Source organism: Betta splendens, chromosome 10, assembly GCF_900634795.4.
Source record: "Betta splendens chromosome 10, fBetSpl5.4, whole genome shotgun sequence".
Lineage (NCBI taxonomy): Eukaryota > Metazoa > Chordata > Actinopteri > Anabantiformes > Osphronemidae > Betta > Betta splendens.
The window spans coordinates 16,838,824-16,858,644 of record NC_040890.2 but is presented as its reverse complement, the minus strand read 5'-3'; the positions used below and the strand labels follow the sequence as shown (position 1 = coordinate 16,858,644).

General features: G+C 50.7%; 1 protein-coding gene across 18 annotated transcripts in view; it reads left to right on the top strand.

The window, feature by feature from the left end:
- Positions 1–19,821, top strand: part of lingo2 (leucine rich repeat and Ig domain containing 2) — a 251,085-nt gene that overhangs the window by 103,509 nt on the left and 127,755 nt on the right. For 6 of the 18 annotated variants that reach the window (XM_055512318.1, XM_055512313.1, XM_055512316.1 and 3 more), the window contains exon 1: positions 18,692–19,314. The exons of 4 other annotated variants lie outside the window; for them this stretch is intronic. The gene's annotated coding sequence lies outside the window, so the exon portion shown is untranslated. Of the gene's footprint in view, positions 1–18,674; positions 19,315–19,504; positions 19,726–19,821 lie in introns of those variants that run through there. 8 more of the 18 variants (XM_055512317.1, XM_055512304.1, XM_055512311.1 and 5 more) reach the window with 4 other exon arrangements.

Genomic DNA, 19,821 nt, shown 5'->3' with positions numbered 1-19,821 from the left:
TTCCACCTTGTTCCTCCTTAAAATGACGCATGAACACAGTCTGGCATAAATGAAAATACCCAGACACAAACACAGACGTCGTCCTTGGGCGGCATCACCTGGTTCCAAAACCTTGAGCGACAATAGGCGTCGCATGAAGCTCGGCTGTCAGACGGGGACGAGCTTTAGTGTGTTATGATCAGACGCTCGTTTGAGAAAAGTTATTGAATTGGATGGCGAGGCTTCAGCCTTGAAACAGAACCACAAAAGGGGAAAAAAACACACTGGTTTGGAATATTATACAGCTGTCATAAGAAGGATTCTGTGAACATACGAGGCTTTCATCTTTTGTAATGTCTGCATCTATCTGTTTTTTTGCTATATTTTTTTCATCATATTTAAAGGAAATCTAATCTTCAGCATAGTTTTAAAAAAACAATTTGCATATTTTACAACTACGGCTGTTTTTTCCAAAGTTTTGTTGTGATTTATTCATCCTAGTGCATGCTGGGAGGATTTATTCGCTGCCATGTGATGAAATTACTGATTTGAAAAATAGCCCATAATGTGATGAGTACAATAAAATCCACAGAGGCAGGAGGTTCTCTATCTAGTAGGAGGTAATTTAATTGCCCCGTGTCTAACGGATCTTTTAAAACACAAGCATTATTGGAATCCTAATCATTTTTAATGATAACGTAACTGTCAGGGAGCGCCGCGGGGGGATCCGTGTGCCCGCTTTCCCGCGTGTGCTTTTTCCGAGCTGACCGTCGGCCTGAGCTGAATTAATGAGCAGGGGTTGCGGGGATGTTCGGCGTGCCAGCTGTCAGCATCGGGCGCAGCGCTGCTCCATTCATCCCGTCAGAGCAGGTCAGTGCTTCAAAGACGCGTGCTCAGTCTACAGAACCTGCAGAGCATTCGTCACGTTTGTCACGATGCATTAAGAACTTCAATGACACTTAGATGACGTCTTATTACAGAACAAGGTGGAATGAGATCTTTGAACTTCCTGTAGATACTTTGACACCAGGTGAGTCACGCTGTAGTTGGTTTCACTGAGCAGCACTTTGACATTTAATTGTCCACCATCACTATTTGCTTTAAGCGTTTTCCTTCTTAATGGCAGCAGCAAAAATAAATGCTGTGCTGAGAATCGCTCCGCTTAAAAGTTATCTCGCTATTAGTCAACTTTTTGGGATGCCTTTTTTCCCTTCTGTCAAAGAGAAGGTGACCTTTTAACGGGCAGTTCCTGAAAGACAGCCAACAAATGAAGATGCCCCACACAAAGGTCATGCGCCTGTGTAAAAAGGCTATCAGAGGAAAATATCTGACCGCAGCCATAGAGAAAGCAGCTGAGTAAAAGCAGGTTCCTCTCAACCAGCTGTGCTCGTTTTTATTTATCATTTTCTTACACAGATGCAGAAAAAACGGTGGTTCGATTTTTATTTCACAGCTTTTCAGCGACTGTGTGTGTGTGTGTGTGTGTGTGTGTGTGTGTCTGTGTGCGCTCTTGATGTAATTTTGTCTGACAGCGACGCGTCAGTCCTCCACAAACCCAAAACAGCTCCAAAATACTAAATTCTGCAAGCGTTGTTGTAGGAGTCTGAGCAGGACTCCTAGCGTCGTTAGCGCTCATGTTTTAGGCATGCGACGCTGCCATGCGGCTCCTGCGATGACTTGAATGAGCGCGGTGGCTTGGGCAGCGTCCTCTGTCTTTTGGTCACGAGCTGCTGTTATGTGACGTGATGGGAGTGCATCCGGCCTGGAGGGCCGACTGCAGGGCTCCCACAAGAAGCCGTCACGTTGATCTGTTGAATTGGAGCGACTGTGAGTGACAGGGGTGTATCTTCTTAGCATAGACAGAAAGCCAAGGTCTTCACACCAAACTTAGCTTTTAACCTGCGGGGGCACGAGGAGCAGGGACTGTCATGCTCGATTTAGATGTTCTCGGCCCAGGTGGTGCTTGTTTTTGACATACTGGATGCATAGTAGGCTGTGGCCCGTATACTAGCGAGTATGCAAATCCTCTATAGCAACACTGTGACTCATCACAGCTCCCACTGTGTGCAGACTGTGGCCTTTGGCATGTGTTGCATCCTACAAAGGTGCCAAAGACTTTGCTACACAGGTCTGATTCCGTCCAATCAGCACGTGTGTGAATTCAATGGTGGAAAACTTTGTCCCTTTGGAACCTGACTAACGCTCCCGTGTTGCGTTGTGAATTTTTGTCAAGGTCGTCTTGTCTCTCAACACTTTTCTAAGTGTTTGTCTCAGCGTCTGCAGCAGGTAAGTGCGTACGTACATTCTGACCTTGGCCTAGTTTTGCATGGAATCTGTGATCTCTCCTTGTTCCTTGCACAACATCACACTGACCTCTTGGAGAGTGTCAGTCCAATGAGGCCTCATTAAAATGGAGTGTGTGGAGAGGTTAGATGCAAAACTCCCACCTTGTCTTCCCACTGTCTGTGCGTCAAAACACGCCATTGCATATAGACGCTATACACCTTATTAGCAGCGTTCACCGATGTGATGTATGTTCCCCTATAAATACATGTTTTTATGACTGGAGGCATCATAGAACACTGTCTCTGGAGCAACACTGCAAACAAAGGAGCCTGAACTGAAACGCTTTTATGATTCTGTACCATAAAAGCATTTTAGTATGGGCTATATAGCACTTTGGGGAAGAAACACGCGGCTATAACAGCGTGAAATACTGGAACATTATCAAATTTGTACAGAGCATTTAGATCCAGACAGAACCAGCATGAACACACCCTGCATTGGCCAAACATTCTGTATATAAGACTATGCTTGTGTACAGTAGAACAGAACACATTAATGTCATTGTGATTATAATATTACTGCAATTATGATGTTTAATTTAAACTCCATAATCTTGTCATATTACTTAGCATCAAGGCAAACTATGTTATTTCACACTGTGTTTAGCTCTTAATCACAAAGCTGCTCTCGGAGGACTTCAGAGGGAACAAGCTCTGAGAGTAAACACTCAGCAGTCGCAATGTAATAAGATGCAAAACAGAGCGAGCAGCTAGTGGAGCAGACGCACAACAGCGGCGCCGCGCGTGAAAAAGGTCGTTAGGTCGCGTTCTCGGCTGCTGAGGACAATGGTGAATATTGAACTTAACTGTGGGGACGCTCATCATCAGGGTTCATTGGGAGCAGAGCGACGTGCGATAGCATCACAGATCATGACTTGATATCGTATCGGAACTTTGCAGCATCAAAGGTGAGCAGAATAATCCCATCCTTCATTCCTTTAGAAATAAGCTCCTCTCATTAGAGGGCGAGCGTCGCGATTGGCTGCTCCGTTTGTGTGTTTGTTTGTTGTTTGCTGCGTCCGACCACAGAGACTGCCTTCGAGTACCTTTGATGTGAAGACCGTCTGCGATTTGAAGCGGCAGCGCCGGCGCTGGCTAATGTCCCGGCTGACACGTCTCGGCTCCAGCGTTATTGCAGGCTCAGCCTATCAAACGCTAGGAAACAAAATCATAATTAAGGACATTTGTAGTGGGGATTCAACTTTCATTATGACACGAGCGAGCACAAAGCCCTCAAGCCTGGAACACGCTCGGCCAACAGTCTCATAAAGGACGATATGGCTGCTGTGGGGTCCGCAGTGACGGGGCCGAATGAGTCTCCAGCCAGAGATGATCAGCTTTGTATGTCATGTTGACATGAGCCCAGCGTTAAGGCATATTGCACTTTGAAGCCACAAAGCGGGTTTTGAAAAATGCGGAATAGCGGAACACAAAGGAAGACGTCCCCACTGCACCTGGCTGCGTTCTGCATTAAACAACAGTCAGGCGCCGTAAAGTGATTAGGTGCATCAGGGCTTAAATCAGCGAGGGCACTTTAAGTCCGTCCTCGCTCCCGGCTGATGCAGGATCAATTCAGAGACTTCTGTCTTCTGGCTCATCTCTCCAGGAAGGTAGACAACTGGCTGGCATGGTTACCGAGGAACGAGAAGCACTGATGTACTCCTCCGCAACAGTCACCAAATGAACAGCAGCCAGTGCCGAGAACGGCCCGTTCCCGGGCGCCGCTTGTTAAACAGAAGAAACGCTTGGACGCCAATATTTAGGCCATCAATAAGAAGCAAATACAGACGGAACGATGCGGCCGGTGGCACCGAGCGCGGCAGGAAACCTTTTGATACGGCACGCGTCCACCCAGGACGGCTGAACAACGGGGACCCGGCGGGGTTTGGGAATCAGCGGCGCCGGCGCGTTAACATCTTCAGCAGATTGGAAGAAAAATGACAAAGCCACCTCACATAGCAGCGGTGGCTAATCTATTCCACCCACAGACTGGTGAGGAATGCATTATACAACCTCTAGTTGACTCTCGGGGTTCAAAGCTGTGTTTCAAAAATTGCCTGAACCACCCTTGGCTGCATTCTTTATTCTGTGGCTGTAAGTGAGACCAAGAGAACATACATTAATATTGTATACGTACATACTGTATATACCTGCCCAGCCTCACACACGGAGCCTGAAACTCTGCTGCGCGAATCAATATCAAGACCCAGTTTCTTAATTTCTGCAGCCGTTTGACAAATGGAGCCACAAGGTCGGAGAAATATGAAGTGGGGGAATAAAAACCACGGAGTATATGAGGACACAGGAAGTAGACAGAGATGTTAATTGTCATTACATTTCCTCTGGGTACATTTGTGAATGTGTGGCGCTGAGTGTTTATTGATTGATGTGCACGGGCCAAAGCCTGGACATCACCTCAAACCCTTTGTAGGATTCTTTGTAGCACTGCCTTCATGAAATCCATCAATTAAAACAAACCGCTGATAGAAGAAGTCCTCGCGGCGCTGAAAGCCCCACTGACAGTCAAAACCAGCGCCGTGCAGTTACGCCTGATGGCAGCGTTTAATTCCGTCCATTAGTAGGAAAGCCGGTACAGTACGGCGCTGTATGTATATGGTCCCGCAGCACAGCAGCTGGTACTTTGTATTCAAAAGCATTTTCTGGCCCCATGCAGTTGTATTACTTTCAGTTACAGCTCATGAATAACATCAAACAGACCATGAAGAGCGTAGAAATAGAAAATGTGATAACTACAAGGGTGTATCCTGCTACTGTTTGAAGTAGCTGTGAGCTTCGGGTCTTAAAACGTGGGTTCGAGGGGACGCACGTGGCTCCGGTGGCGCGTTAGGAACCACCACAGGTCCATAGGTGATCAGAACCTCGCATGCCTTTGGACTTTGGACGCGTTGGCGCAGACACGCAGCTCTCTAACATTAGCTTCTAGCAGCTCTCTATTCAAAGCCCGCACCGGCTCGCCTTCTGTCATCTGGAGCATCTTGGAAAACAAAATTCGAACATTTAGAGCGTTTCATTATCTCCGGCACTTACACAGGCTTATTTGAAGGTCTATATTTGGAGCAGATTATCTCTCGTACACCTACAGCACCACTGAGACTTGCCAAATGGTTGTAGAAATGCAAATCTGTGTTTTCAGCAACGGAGCCGTGATCATTCCTCGTATATTAACTCCTTGAGGTTGAAATAATTTCATAATCAAGGATAACAACGCCCTTCGCTATGTGACCTACTAACTAATGCCTGTCAAACACGGATTGGGAAGGATTTGTTTTTCATGGCAGACATGAATCATGACAGTTGAATTCTTTCTATTTTTGATTTCCAAAATAAAAGCCCACTGTAACTGTGTTTCACCCTAATTCATTCAGAAATTCCTGTTATTAAAAGCAGCACATTCTCTGTTAATCCACCCACGTTACCCTGGGGGAGCGCAACCTCCGCTAGCTCCATCCGAAACACACAGCGATGCATTTCACACACTCTGCATCTTCACTGCCGTGCAGGAAACTGTTTGATGAAGCGGTGATGAGCGTGAGGTCCAGCGCCGGAGCGCCACCTGCTCTCTGCCCCCGCCTCCGTCAGGGTGGTCGCCGTGCAGGTTAGCAGGTCGCTGGCGAACGGCGTGGGGCGTTTAGTGGCGAAGCAGCCGGATGCAGTCGCTCCCCGAGGAGCTGCCGAAGCCCAAACGAAGCTGAGGGAGGAATATTGGATTGACATTAGCCCAACCAGCAGCAGGTAATGGCCTCCTCCACCCAGATGTGACCACAGGTTATTATCTGTCGGAGGTTCCATGCACGGGTCATAAAAAAGTCTATTGGTGCTGTAGGGAATGGCCAAAGTATTGATGGCCGACTCCTGTACTGTACTTTTGTTACGGTGTACCTTGTTTAGTGCAGTAAGGAAATATTTCTTCCCTTTTATATTCAGCGGCGCGTCTCTGGGAGTGCAGACTGTTAGGGGACCGAATATGTTTTCCTACTGCTTCAGCAAATATTTAAGCTATTAAAAAATGAGAGCAGACGAGAACTTGCATTCTGTACTTCTTCTAATTTATTATTTATTAAAAATGAGCTTTTATGTTTATCTCTCCAGAGTCGAGGCTGAACTCGTGTTGACTGATCTCCTGTCAGACTCGCAGGTCTTCGCTTTTAATGTGCTGCATCTGACGCAAACAAAAGCGGCCTTTCCACTAATCACCGCGCCCCGGCGCTAATACACATCAAATAAGGACCGAAGGTGAACCTGATTCGAATGCAATTTTTCTTCCCTTCACAGAGTGGTGAGCTACACTCCATTCAACAAACACTGACACATTTAATATGAAGCACTTTCACAGCCACTTTTTCCCATTGACCACTTTCTGACTTGGCAGGCGTGCGGGTATTAAACCGTAATAAATAACGGCAGACGTCTGCCGTGGGGTGTCCTGTGTGCCACTGGTGATGAGGATGCAGTGGAAATGAGAATGCATGTGGGAAATAATGGAAGGAGCCTCGTGGCAGCCTCTCCTCCCACCGGAGGCCGGGCTCGGGTGCTCCTTCGGGCCGAGCTCGCGCTGAAATCACGCGCCGCTTCACGTCCTCAGACGTTTTTACCACATTGATCTCATTTTTCACCATAACCTCCCTCTGACAAACGCGCCTCAGCGATGGCTGGGAGTTGGCGCATGGCAATTGATCTTCCCACCGAGCTGTGCTGAAGCTGCACGAAAACCTTGATCTATTGGCCCAAGAGGCAGGAGAGCAGTTAATGTTGGAGGCGCTAATTGGGGATCTAAATCTTCATTATTCACTTGTTTAGCAGACAACAGTTTATGGCACCACTTGATCCGGCCCAGGCAATCAAACGCATGGATACCGGGAACAAGATGGCTGCTGGTTCATTCCGCCGCGCTGGATAAATAAAAGTAATGAGTAATAGAATCACCTTTGTGCACTAAACCACTTTAGCTTCCATAATTGTCCTCATAACTTATTTCAGGCATTTCTTCCCACACAGCTGCAGTACAGTAGCTGCCGGATGCCACGCTGCTTCTCCTGTCTGTCACTCTCTCGCTCCTGCAGACGCGGACGCTCATATTGTATTCCGTGCCGTCCAAAGGCCCGTAGCCGCCAGATGCCTAATGTATATGCTTCGTTTATATGCAGTGTCGAGTGCTGTGAATCCAGCGCTGTGCCCTTGTTGGCGACATGAAGCGCGACCCTGCTGTCCTCCGCTGCATGCGGTGTGCATGTTCCAAGCCAGCCGTGGATGTGGTAAACATCAAACAGCATATTGCTCCATAGAGGCCGATTTAGGGTGTTAATGCACTGAATTCACAGGCTGCAGGAAATATCCCAATGCGTTTTTCCTATTTAGACAATAATGAAGTCAAGCACTAAGATACTGTGATGGAGGCAGAATGTGCTGCTTTATGAAATAAATACCTGAATAACACTGTATCTGCGCCTGCGCCAAACTAAGAACAGAGACAGTTTTAGTTCAAACTGCTTTTTTGTGTGAAAGACAGAAAATCTCACCTGCCAAATTCATTCCTCCTTAAACTACTCACGTCACGTATTCCTCGTCCGAAGCCATGTTTACGCCTCGTTTTGTGGATCAGTGATGAGACAGGTCCGCGCCGGAGGCTCCGACCAGCACCGTCAGCACGCTGTCCTGCAGCTGCAGTACAGGAGGAAACCCGCGGGACGCGAGCGCTGCCGGGGGGAGGCAGCTCACTGCATTTTAGTCAAGTGGCTGTAGCTTTGTGAAGAAGTGAGGCTTTCTGCTTGTTCTCAGGTTTTGGATGCTGCTGATATGTCTGTATTATATGAATATAAATGACTGCTGGTTGACAGTGCAGAGCCATTATACTGTAGGTCTGACCTCTTGGTACCGGAGAGGTTACGCGTCTTTAGTGCCGTCCCCTTGCAGCCAGTGAATAAACGCTTGCCATCCTTCTACATTTATACACACTTTACAAAGCAGGGCCACAAACCCAGCGTACGGTGGACGTATTAGATAGAAACGACCTTCTTCCCTTTTACAATCGGTGGCCGCGTTTGCCACAATGTTCCAGGACTCGCATTCATGCATTGCTATTCAGCTTCATGTTCTAAGGCGGCGCCCTCTGCCAGTGTAGTAAATAGAGCTGCTTTTATATAAGTGCAGCGGGGAGAGAAGAGTGAGCGTGTCAGAGCGATGGATCGGTGAATGAAAATTTGCCTTCAACACTTTGCGTCTTGTCTCACATGTGCCGAGAGTGTTGACAAGCTCATTATTTAAGCGTGACCCCATTCTGTCCCTGCCATCCCCATCCAACCTGTGATAACGCGTCTCCTTCCTCATCTGGGTGTGACGCAGTGCGTGGACGGTTTAAAATGCACTTATGCGTTAACCAGACGTGGTTATGATGAAAAACAATAGCACAGCATGTAAATACAGTGGAAGGTGGAACGAAAACGTCACGTCCTTTTGGTTTCACTCTACATTATCACCACGTGCTAATAAAAATACAGAGCTGAATTTTGGTAAGAGTCTTAATTTTAGCCACAAAGGGACTTTGCTATCACAATTCAGAGGTGAATTTATGAGTGCCCCTAATACACTTTATGTATTAAATGGCAAAAAGTCAAAGAGGATTATTGCAGCGGAGATGTGCGCCTGTGGCCGACAGCAGAGTTTTGAAGGACAGGACATTCTTCAGGGCCTACTTGTCCATTCATTTGTAATTTTAAATGTTTAATCCTTAACGACCAGCACATTTTATCAGTTTTAGTATCTATGAAGCTATTATCGTCGTGGATAAGTCTTGATTAAAGAAACAGACTTAGGGCATCAAAGCACCCAGAGCCCCGGCTCACACTTATTCAGCAGTTGTTGACAGGCTAACACAGCACTCCCGGCGAAATCCCATCCACTGGAGAGCAGGACAACCTCGCTCAGGGTTCGAGAGATAATTATAGATTATTATACAGTACGTCAGCGCGCTGGGTGGGATGCAGCCAGTGCCAGGTGCTTCAACCTGGGGTCACAGTGGGGTCTTGTTGACTGAGGACCAAGACAATGGGAGCAGGACAACTTTAAAAAACATCAACACCTTTGAATATTGACTGATGTGCTGCATGAGGGAATGGGACGATTCTTGGCTGTGATGCAGCAAACTGACTCGTACCATGTGCTGTTCAGCCTCTCCTGTGCAGCGTCTGCATGGAGGCAGCTTGATAAAAACGGTTATATTTTAAGTATAGATGTGGTTGGAAGCTGCGTCAGCCGTCCCGAGTCTACCTGCTGTAACACAACGGCAGATAATAAGTGTGGCTGTGAAACGTGCGATGGCTCCATGGCCTGCTTGACTGATCCCACAATTGGACAATTACATGTCAGCGATAAGTGTAGCTGTCTTTTTCTGACACGATTCACTGATGCTCGAAAAGAATTTCCACACATAAAAAAAGTGTAGTCCCTAAACCTCGCCTGACGACATACACGCGGCTGACTCACTGCTGCTCACCTTGAAGTCGGATCTTACTGCCTACACATGAACTTCTCTGACTTTTGCCCACAGCACACAAAGAAACTGCAGAAATCTGGTTTCTGGCTCTAATTTCATTGTACATTTCAGCTATTCCTGGTGTCTGCTACATCCCAGCTTCTCAACTTAGCTTCTCCACCCAGCTTCTCCACCCAGCTTCTCCACCCAGCTTCTCCATCCAGCTTCTCCACCCAGCCGGGGCCCGATGGAGCAGCCCTAATCCTTGTTTGTGAAGTGCCATGAACACGTAACGCAATTCGTCGCCTCTTGTGTTTTAGAGCTTTGTCCTTGACAACAGTACCAGTTAGAGGGCAGTGTGTGTATGTGTGTGTGTGTGTGTGTGTGTGTGTGTGTGTGTGTGTGTGTGTGTGTGTGTGTGTGTGTGTGTGTGTGTGTGTGTGTGTGTGTGTCCAAGCCCAAAGTGAAGGTCGAGTGAGGCTGATGAAGCTTCTGGCCAGACTGAAACATGGGGAGTGGATAAACTCACTTTGTCCCTGGGTGACAGAGAGCTGTTATTAATTACTATAAGTATTATTATATGGCTGATGCTATAATCACCCAGTCTGGGTTAGACTTTAGACTTCATCCATAGATCAACAACAGTGATTAACACACATAGTTATTAGTGGAGTGTTTTTAAAGTACATTTTGGAGCAGGTAGTGCTTCAACCTGAGCTCAGATTGTGAAGTGGCATTTTTGAAGCGGTAATTTTTAGCTGCGTACTTGCTCCCTCACTCGTGTGTGTGTGTGTGTTGAATGCAGTGCAGGCACCGCTGCCAAACCTGCATCCTTCTGCGTTTGAATCTTTACGGCACACGCATCCCCAAGACGTGGGAACGTCCACCGTGCACAGCCGACCAAACAAATACGCAGAATCCAAAAGGATTAAAGTGATTTTAGCAGCGTTGTCATAATGCACATTAGCCGTCCCTCCGTCTCCTGAAGCACCGAGCCTGGATCACGAGGGCCTGGAACTAATCCCAGCTGTCACTGGGTGAAAGGTGCAGCTTGGACAGGTTGGCAGTCTGTCACAGGGCTGTCATTTAAAGATATACAGAGACACAGAGACAGACCACTATTGATCAGTTGACCTAACTGTATGTGATAGGACAGTGGGAGGCGACTGAAGTCATGGTCCAATGTGCCTCTAAGTGTCTGCTGAGACAAGCACAATTAAAAGCAATATCTGATTTTGATTAGTTATTTTTCAGTATGTCTTAATTCTTTTGTCAGCCTCTTTTTATTGCCAAATTACATGTATTCATATAATTATAAACAAATTTAGAGTCGTTCTAGGAGGCGAGAGTTCATCAAAGCAATGAATGATTTCATAAACACTCATAAAAACGGGGTCAGACCCGACTGTGGCCTGCTGTTATTGACCTTTGTGACGCCGCGGGGGCTCATTTTACCACATGCTCCCGAAGCCGACAAAGTCTCATTACGGCGCCAGAACAATGCGACTCAAGCGGTTCTGCTCCACGACCGGAGCAGAGTGTGGGAAAAAACAAGACTTTATGTAGCACCGCACATGATTGACACTGATAATACGAACCTACAGTGAGCGATTTGACAGTAAACTAAGCAGCATCTCATGAGCAGCTAATTCATTATGGGGGAGAGGTTAAACCCACACATACGAACTGCACAGACCTCACGGGAACATTCAAACGGCCTAATTATTAACCACGCTGAGTCTGCCAACGCGTGTGCTTCAGGTGAGCTGAGAGCTGCCGCTGCGGCGGCGGCGGCGGATGCTCCACTCCAGAGCTGGAGTTAAAATCAACACGGTTGCGTAACCTGAGGTCCGGGGTCGGCCTCACTCTGAGGGAGGAGCTGCTTGAATCGCATCAGTGTCCAAATCTGCGGGGGACTGGACACCGGACGGCCAAGTATCTCCCACTTCATCCCGCTCGTGGTTGAAGCACAGAGGAGTGAGGTCCAGGTCCATTTACGTAACGGTGACGGCGTCTTTCTTCAAGGTGTCAGTTGGAAATTGCATTTGCATGCGTCGTATCAATGAGTGAGACGCTGCATCTGAACCAATTATATTTCATGACGTCTAACGTTTGTGCCCGTCATGTGACCAAACATGCCACAAAAATGGATTCTTATTCAACAGAGTGTGTTGCTCAGGTCATTTTAGTTTATAATAATTATAGTAATTATGTTTACATCTTGGCAGAATTGTCAGAAGGCGAAGAGGAAGTCCCCTTAAAGCGAAGACGTCTCCTCTTGAGTCTGTTGCATTGGAGATTTATTATCATATCAGGGGCCAGATGAAACGTCTGGATCACAGGAACGTGTTTCTGATCTTTATTCTAACAGGGCCTAATGAGCTATGCCCAGCCCCCAATTAGTTCTCCTCAACATGTCAGGCTTTCAATTTCACTGTTGATCAATGGGGTGGCGACGAGCCATTTCATTTACCTCCGGGCTAAAAGCGCCAGGCAACATTTTGTGGGAATCCCAAGCTTTAATGACTCCAACTGCTGGGACTGAAGTTGCAGCTAAGGCGACTGGAGCCGCGATGTAAAGGGTGGGAAACAGGACGCAGGCAGAAATAAGTGAAGCTTCGTTGACATGAGCCGACGATCAGCTCCGGTTCAGGCTTCGTGGCCAGAATGGTCCAGAATACTGGCTCTTATTCATTCTAATACAAGCTCGCTGCAAATTCCAGACGTCGACCAGTCAACGAATACCGTAGTTTTGTGTTGTTTCACCTCAGCCCAGTAGGTGGCAGTGTGTCGCTCAGAGGCGTTCACTGGCAGCATCCTACCTGTTTATTTGCTGCATGTTAACAGGTGAAGGGCCCCGTTAGCGGGAGCACGGGCCTCTCGTTCATTCTCCTTCTATTTTGCAGAAGCTGTAACTGAAGGACGGTGGACGGGCCGAACCGGAGACACCCGAGGCTTCGGGCCGCTCGACCAGCGCCGCTCCCCCGCTGCGCATCAGCGCGTGCGCCCTGAATTATGAATTGGACGGTCGGGGAAAGTGAATGAACGCGCGACGTAACGCGATGCCGACGCGGCCGCAGGAAGGAAACGTACACCGGACACGAGGTGAGTCACCTGTAACGCACACCTGCGCCGGAAGGAGAGGAGCAGACGCTGCGCGAATGAGCGGTAGAAAATGTTCCCCCGGTTTCCTGAGGACAGAAGCAGCTGCTTCACGAGGACATTCATGTTCTGCTTGTTTTCAGGAAAAGTTAGTCATTTATACAGGATAGTTATAAAAGTTGGGATTAAACAAGCACATTCACACATCAACAGTTCAAGTAAACACAAGTAAAAAGCAGGTCTAGTTTCAGCAGGCAATTATTAGACTTATCTCTCAGCTTTAAAAGCTGCTTGAATCTGCTTCACCATCCATCCATCCATCCATTTTCATCCGCTTATCCGGGGCCGGGTCGCGGGGGCAGCAGTCTAAGCAGAGAGTTCCAGACTTCCCTCTCCCCGGACACTTCCTCCAGCTCTTCCGGTGGGACCCCAAGACGTTCCCAGGCCAGCCGAGAGACGTAGTCTCTCCAGCGAGTCCTAGGTCTTCCTCGGGGCCTCCTACCGGTGGGACATGCCCGGAACACCTCCCCAGGGAGGCGTCCAGGAGGCATCCGAACTAGATGCCCGAGCCACCTCAGCTGGCTCCTCTCGATGTGGAGGAGCAGCGACTCTACTCCGAGCTCCTCCCGGGTGACAGAGCTCCTCACCTTATCTCTAAGGGAGCGCCCAGCCACCCTGCGGAGGAAGCTCATTTCAGCCGCTTGTATCCGTGACCTTGCCCTTTCGGTCATGACCCAAAGCTCATGACCATAGGTGAGGGTAGGAACGTAGATTGACCGGTAAATTGAGAGCTTTGCCTTTCGGCTCAGCTCCCTCTTCACCACGACGGACCGATACATCGACCGCATTACTGCAGCCGCCGCACCAATCCGTCTGTCAAACTCACGCTCCCTCCTTCCCTCACTCGTGAACAAGACCCCAAGATACTTAAACTCCTCCACTTGAGGCAGGAACTCTTCTCCAACCTGGAGAGAGCAAACCACCTTTTTCCGGTCGAGAACCATGGCCTCAGATTTGGAGGAACTGATTCTCATCCCAGCCGCTTCACACTCAGCTGCAAACCGCACCAGCGCACGCTGGAGGTCCTGGCCTGATGAAGCCAACAGGACAACATCATCTGCAAAAAGCAGAGATGCAATCCTGTGGTCCCCAAACCAGACCCCCTCCGGCCCCTGGCTGCGCCTAGAAATTCTGTCCATAAAAATAATGAACAGAACCGGTGACAAAGGGCAGCCCTGCCGAAGTCCAACATGCACCGGGAACAGGTCTGACTTATTGCTGGCAATGCGAACCAAGCTCCTGCTCCGGTTGTACAGAGACCGAACAGCCCTTAGCAAAGGGCCCTGGACTCCATACTCCCGGAGCACCCCCCACAGGATGTCACGAGGGACACGGTCGAATGCCTTCTCCAGATCCACAAAGCACATGTAGACTGGTTGGGCAAACTCCCACAAACCCTCAAGCACCCTGCTGAGGGTATAAAGCTGGTCCAGCGTTCCACGACCAGGCCGAAAACCACATTGTTCCTCCTGTATCCGAGATTCGACTATCGGCCGAATTCTCCTCTCCAGTACCCTGGCATAGACTTTCCCAGGGAGGCTGAGAAGTGTGATCCCCCTATAGTTGGAACACACTCTCCTGTCCCCCTTTTTGTAAAGAGGGACAACCACCCCGGTTGTCCAGTCCAGAGGAACTGTCCCCCTCCTCCACGCGATGTTGCAGAGGCGTGTCACCCAAGACAGCCCCACAACATCCAGAGACTTGAGGTACTCAGGACGGATCTCATCCACCCCCGCTGCTCTGCCACCGAGGAGCTTACTAACTACCTCGATGACCTCAGCCTGGGTGATGGGCGAGTCCGCCTCTGAGTCCCCTGCCTCTGCTTCCTCAGCAGAAGGCATGTCGGAGGGGTTGAGGAGATCCTCAAAGTACTCCTTCCACCGTCCGATAACATCCCCAGTTGAGGTCAACAGCTCCCCACCTCCACTGAAAACAGAGTTGGTAAAGAACTGCTTCCCCCTCCTGAGGCGCCGGACGGTTTGCCAGAATCTCTTTGAGGCCGAGCGATAGTCCTCCTCCATGGCCTCCCCGAACTCCTCCCAAGCCCGAGTTTTTGCCTCCGCAACGGCACGGGCTGCAGCACGCTTGGCCTGCCGGTACCCATCAGCTGCCTCAGGAGTCCTACAGGTCAACCATACCTGGTAGGACTCCTTCTTCAGCTTGATGGCGTCCCTTACCTCCGGCGTCCACCACCGGGTTCGGGGATTACCACCACGACAGGCACCGGAGACCCTGCGTCCACAGCTCCGTACGGCCGCGTTGACAATGGAGACGGAGAACATGGTCCACTCGGACTCTATGTCTCCCACCTCCCTCGGAATCTGGTCGAAGCTCTCCCGGAGGTGTGAGTTAAAGGTCCGTCTGACAGAGGGTTCAGCCAGGCGTTCCCAACAGACCCTCACAATACGTTTGGGCCTGCCAAGTCGTTCCAGCCTCCTTCTCTGCCAGCGGATCCTACTCACCACCAGGTGGTGATCAGTTGACAGCTCAGCCCCTCTCTTCACCCGAGTGTCCAAAACATATGGCCGAAGGTCAGGTGAAACGACTACAAAGTCTATCATCGACCTCCGGCCTAGGGTGTCCTGGTGCCATGTGCACTGATGGACAACCTTATGTTCGAACATGGTGTTTGTTATGGCCAAACTGTGCCTAGCACAGAAGTCCAATAACATAACACCATTCGAGTTCAGATCAGGGAGGCCGTTCCTCCCAATCACGCCTCTCCAGGTATCACTGTCGTTACCTACGTGGGCATTGAAATCTCCCAGAAGAACGATGGGGTCCCCAGTTGGAGCGCTTTCCAACAATCCCTCCAGGGACCCCAAGAAGGCCGGGTACTCCACACTGCCATTCGGCCCGTAAGCACAAATGACGGTGAGTGACCTATCCCCCACCCGAAGGCGCAGGGAAGCGACCCTCTCGTCCACCGGGGAAAACTCCAACACATGGCGACTAAGCTGGGGAGCTATAAGCAAGCCCATACCAGCCCGCCGCCTCTCACCGCAGGCAACTCCAGAGTAGAAAAGGGTCCAGCCCCTCTCAAGGAGTTGGGTTCCAGAGCCCAGGCTGTGTGTGGAGGTGAGCCCGACTATTTCTAGCCGGTACCGCTCGACCTCCTGCACAAGCTCAGGCTCCTTTCCCCCCAGTGACGTGACATTCCATGTCCCAATAACCAGATTGGTTATCCAGGGATTGGGGCGCCCAGGCTCCCGCCTTCGACTGCTGCCCAATCCACTCTGCACCGGCCCCCTACGGTTCCTCCCGCGGATGGTGGGTCCACTTGAGGACGGCCCCACGTCGCTCTTTCGGGCTGTGCCCGGCCGGGCCCCGTGGGAATAGGCCCGGCCACCAGGCGCTCGCATACGAGCCCCAACCCCGGGCCTGGCTCCAGGGTGGGGCCCCGGCTGCGCCATACCGGGCGACGTCTCTGGCCTTGGTGGTTTATCTCTCATAGGGGGGTTGTGAACCGCTCTTAGTCTGGCCCGTCGCCCAGGACCTGTTTGCCTTGGGAGACCCTACCAGGGGCATTTAGCCCCCGACAACATAGCTCCCGGGGTCATTCGGGCACACAAACTCCTCCACCACGGTAAGGCGGCGGTTCAGGAGGAGACTGAATCTGCTTCACTCGTGCTGTAACTGCCTGTGACGTGTGTGGTTCCTTAAGCAAAACCCAAATACAGTTCATGGAAGGTTTCTCCATTAGAAGACGTCAGCAAACAACAAGAGCAGCTGCTGTTGTCGTTGAGCTGCTGTTTCATTTGTCATCGATATAATAATATAGTAACAATAATAAACCTCAGGCGAGCGGCCTGAGCGTCCGTGTTCGGACCGACCCAGCGGCCCGACGTCGCTGGCTGCTGCTGAACATCCGCGGGTCTGAGCTGTGGACAGTTGGTTGGAAACTGCGCTGCCTCGATAATGAGATTCAGAAAGGGCCGTGCCGGTTCCTCAGCCAGAGGGCTTTACCCGGGCTTATCTGCAAGCTGTCCCACAGAGACGGCGGGCGGGCGGGCGAGCGAGAGGGAGAGAGAGAGCGGGGCCGGCGGTGAAAGGGAGCGAGATATTTTAGTCAAAACACTTGCCTTTCACAGTAAACACTTGTGATGAATATTGAAGGCTCCTGTCAGTTTTACAACATTCATGACATTCTTAAGTTGAGCAAGTGTTTGTCAGAACAGTCTGATCATTCAAGCAGACACTGGACCATCTGGTCGAGCATGAGTTCCATCCAGTCCAGCGTCTGAACGGAGCCCGGCGCGTTTACCCGTTCCTGATAGCGCGATGATGCGGAGCCACGTGACGGAGGTTCAGGGGCCACATCCTGTTTGTTGCAGGCTTTTACTGCCCACTTCACGCAGGCGTTGCCTCATCAGCTGACGTCCACTCACACAGGAAAGGCTCCAGCGTCGGAGTCGCTGTACGTTCACGCCCGCACACGCTCTCGTTTTGACCACAAAACGACGCGGCGACGCTTCGCTCTCAGATCCCCACCGTTCTCCCCGTTGCCACGGCGCCCGCGGTGGAGGCGCGTGATGGATGGAGCACAGCGGGCGAGTGACCCCGCGGAGGCACTTTAACATTTGCCTCCGAGCCGTGGCGACAAGGCGTTGATGACATGCGACCTTGCCGCGGCGCCATCAAGGTCGGCGTCCTCTTATCACGAGAACGGGGGAACCAATATGTCTCCCACCCGCTTCACGCGTCCTCCTGTTGGTGACGGACATGTTGTTGGGATCCTGCTTGATCCTAATGAGCACGTGACCGGGTCCGGGCGCCGACGGCAGCCTCGCTGTGACAGTGACGGCCGCGCTGGAGGAGTATAATTGCCTGGCTTTGGTGTAATTCAGTGGGTGCGTTGATGTTATTGTGGTGCTGTACAAAGTGACTGTGCCGCGAACGGTCAGTAAATACATGTGGGAAGGTGAGATACCGGATCCGCGCGTGGTTCTCCCACCAACATTTCAGAATTCTATTCGGTTTCTAATTGTTCCATGCATTGTTTGCGGTGCTGCTGCACCTCTGGGCGAGTAATCTGTGTGTGTGTGTGTGTGTGTGTGTGTGTGTGTGTGTGTGTGTGTGTGTGTGTGTGTGTGTGTGTGTGTGTGTGTGTGTGTCCACCACAATAACACAATTCCTGGCAATTTGTTTAGGCGGCTAATTATATAATTAAACGGCTGCTACATGTATTGTGCCCGTTTCCGTGCAGCGTTCTCTCACTTGCTATTTTCGTGTTCCTCTTCAGTCACTCTTAACAGTTAGCCAACATCTGAACTGCCCCCCCCCCCCCCCCCCCCCCCCCCCCCAAAATACCAGAAGTTCGATGCAAACCAATGCAAAGTGAAGGGTGAGGAGGATGAAGACGGCTGATTAGGCTGCCTCTTGGCTCAGTGCTGCTCCTTCTCTTCATATCTATTGAATTTAACATATTCATCAGGCGTTATTTGTTTCTCTGAGGAGCATGGGCGGTGAACCTTTCTGTCTGACATGGCTGGAAATGGCACAGCGGTAATTGTCAAAAGCCAGAGACGGAAAAGTGCAGATGTCTGCGAGTGTGTGTGTGTGTGTGTGTGTGTGGGTGTGTGAGTGTGTTTGCGTTTGTGTGCGAGAGAAGAAAAAAGGAGAGGAGGAGAGAGAAAACGAGCGGGTGGGGAGGTGCAGTGAGAAGCGGGGAGGGAGCATGTACGAGGGAGGGTGAAGAGAGAGAGGGAGAGAGAGAGAGCGAGCGCGAGAAGGACGGCGTGAGAGATCGAGCCTCATTCCACTGCTTTCTCAGCATCCATTCTGTGCGACCCTGTTCCAGAGAGGACAGCGCCTCATGTTAGACAAATTCAAAGAAGGAGACGAATTCATCCCAAGAGGACGCATACGCGGAGAATAAGACCCAATTAGGGCTCGCCGGCATCCTCTGCCGCGTCTCGTAGCTGTGGCGGGGGGCGGCTGAAAGTTTCCGTCAGAGGGGGACGTCTCCACCTCGCCGTGGGGATGAGCGGCGGATGCTGAATCTTATTCCGGGAGGCAGGAAGCAGGCTGGATAGGAGGCAGCGGAGCTGGTGGAGCTCCAGGGGAGATCCTACGGCGCTGCCTCGCTGCCGCTCCAGTAACGCGCACGCCGTCCTCTAAGTGTGCCGCGGTGGAATATCTGGGAGCAGGAAGGAAAGTACGGGCAGCGGATTATACGCGCGAGCCGCGACGGACATCCCGTTGGTAAAAAGTAAGTTGTGATCGGGGTCTGATTGCGAGGAACTCGGCGGATTTTGCCCCTTTTTTGGTTCTGGCGGATCCCGCTGAGCCTCACGCAGCCCGCGTTGTGGACTGTAGGGTTCTGGAGGCTGTTTGAAGGTAAGGACACGTCCACGGCGCCTTCCAGGTTTTGGAGGAAAGGGCAGATGAGGCTCAGCATGAATTAGACAACGAGGGCGGCTTTGGGAAGAAGGGGGGTGGGGGGGCAGGCTTTTCACAGAAAGTGCAAAGTTGGGAGGAAGCCCTTGAACGCATCCCCGGGCTCCAGCGGCTCCCTCTCCCTCTGCAGAGAGGACGCTGTCTGCTCATCTGCATAGTGCATGTGTGTTTTGCTGAGGAGAGGTGCGTGTTGGTTGGTGGTTGTGCTGCTGGTGCTGCCGCTGCTGCTGGAGCTGGAGCCTCTCCCGCTGCTGATGCTGGAGCTGATGCTGATGCTGATGCTGGAGCTGATGCTGGAGCGGGCGTAATTGCGCCGCCTGCTCGTCCTCGTCTCCGTAGCGGCTCGTTTCTGTGAGTGCTTCGCTGCATTTAGAGAGCGCTCCGTTCCTCCGCCTCCTCGCTGGGACCTGATAGCGACCGCTTTCACAGCAGACCCCCCACGCTTCC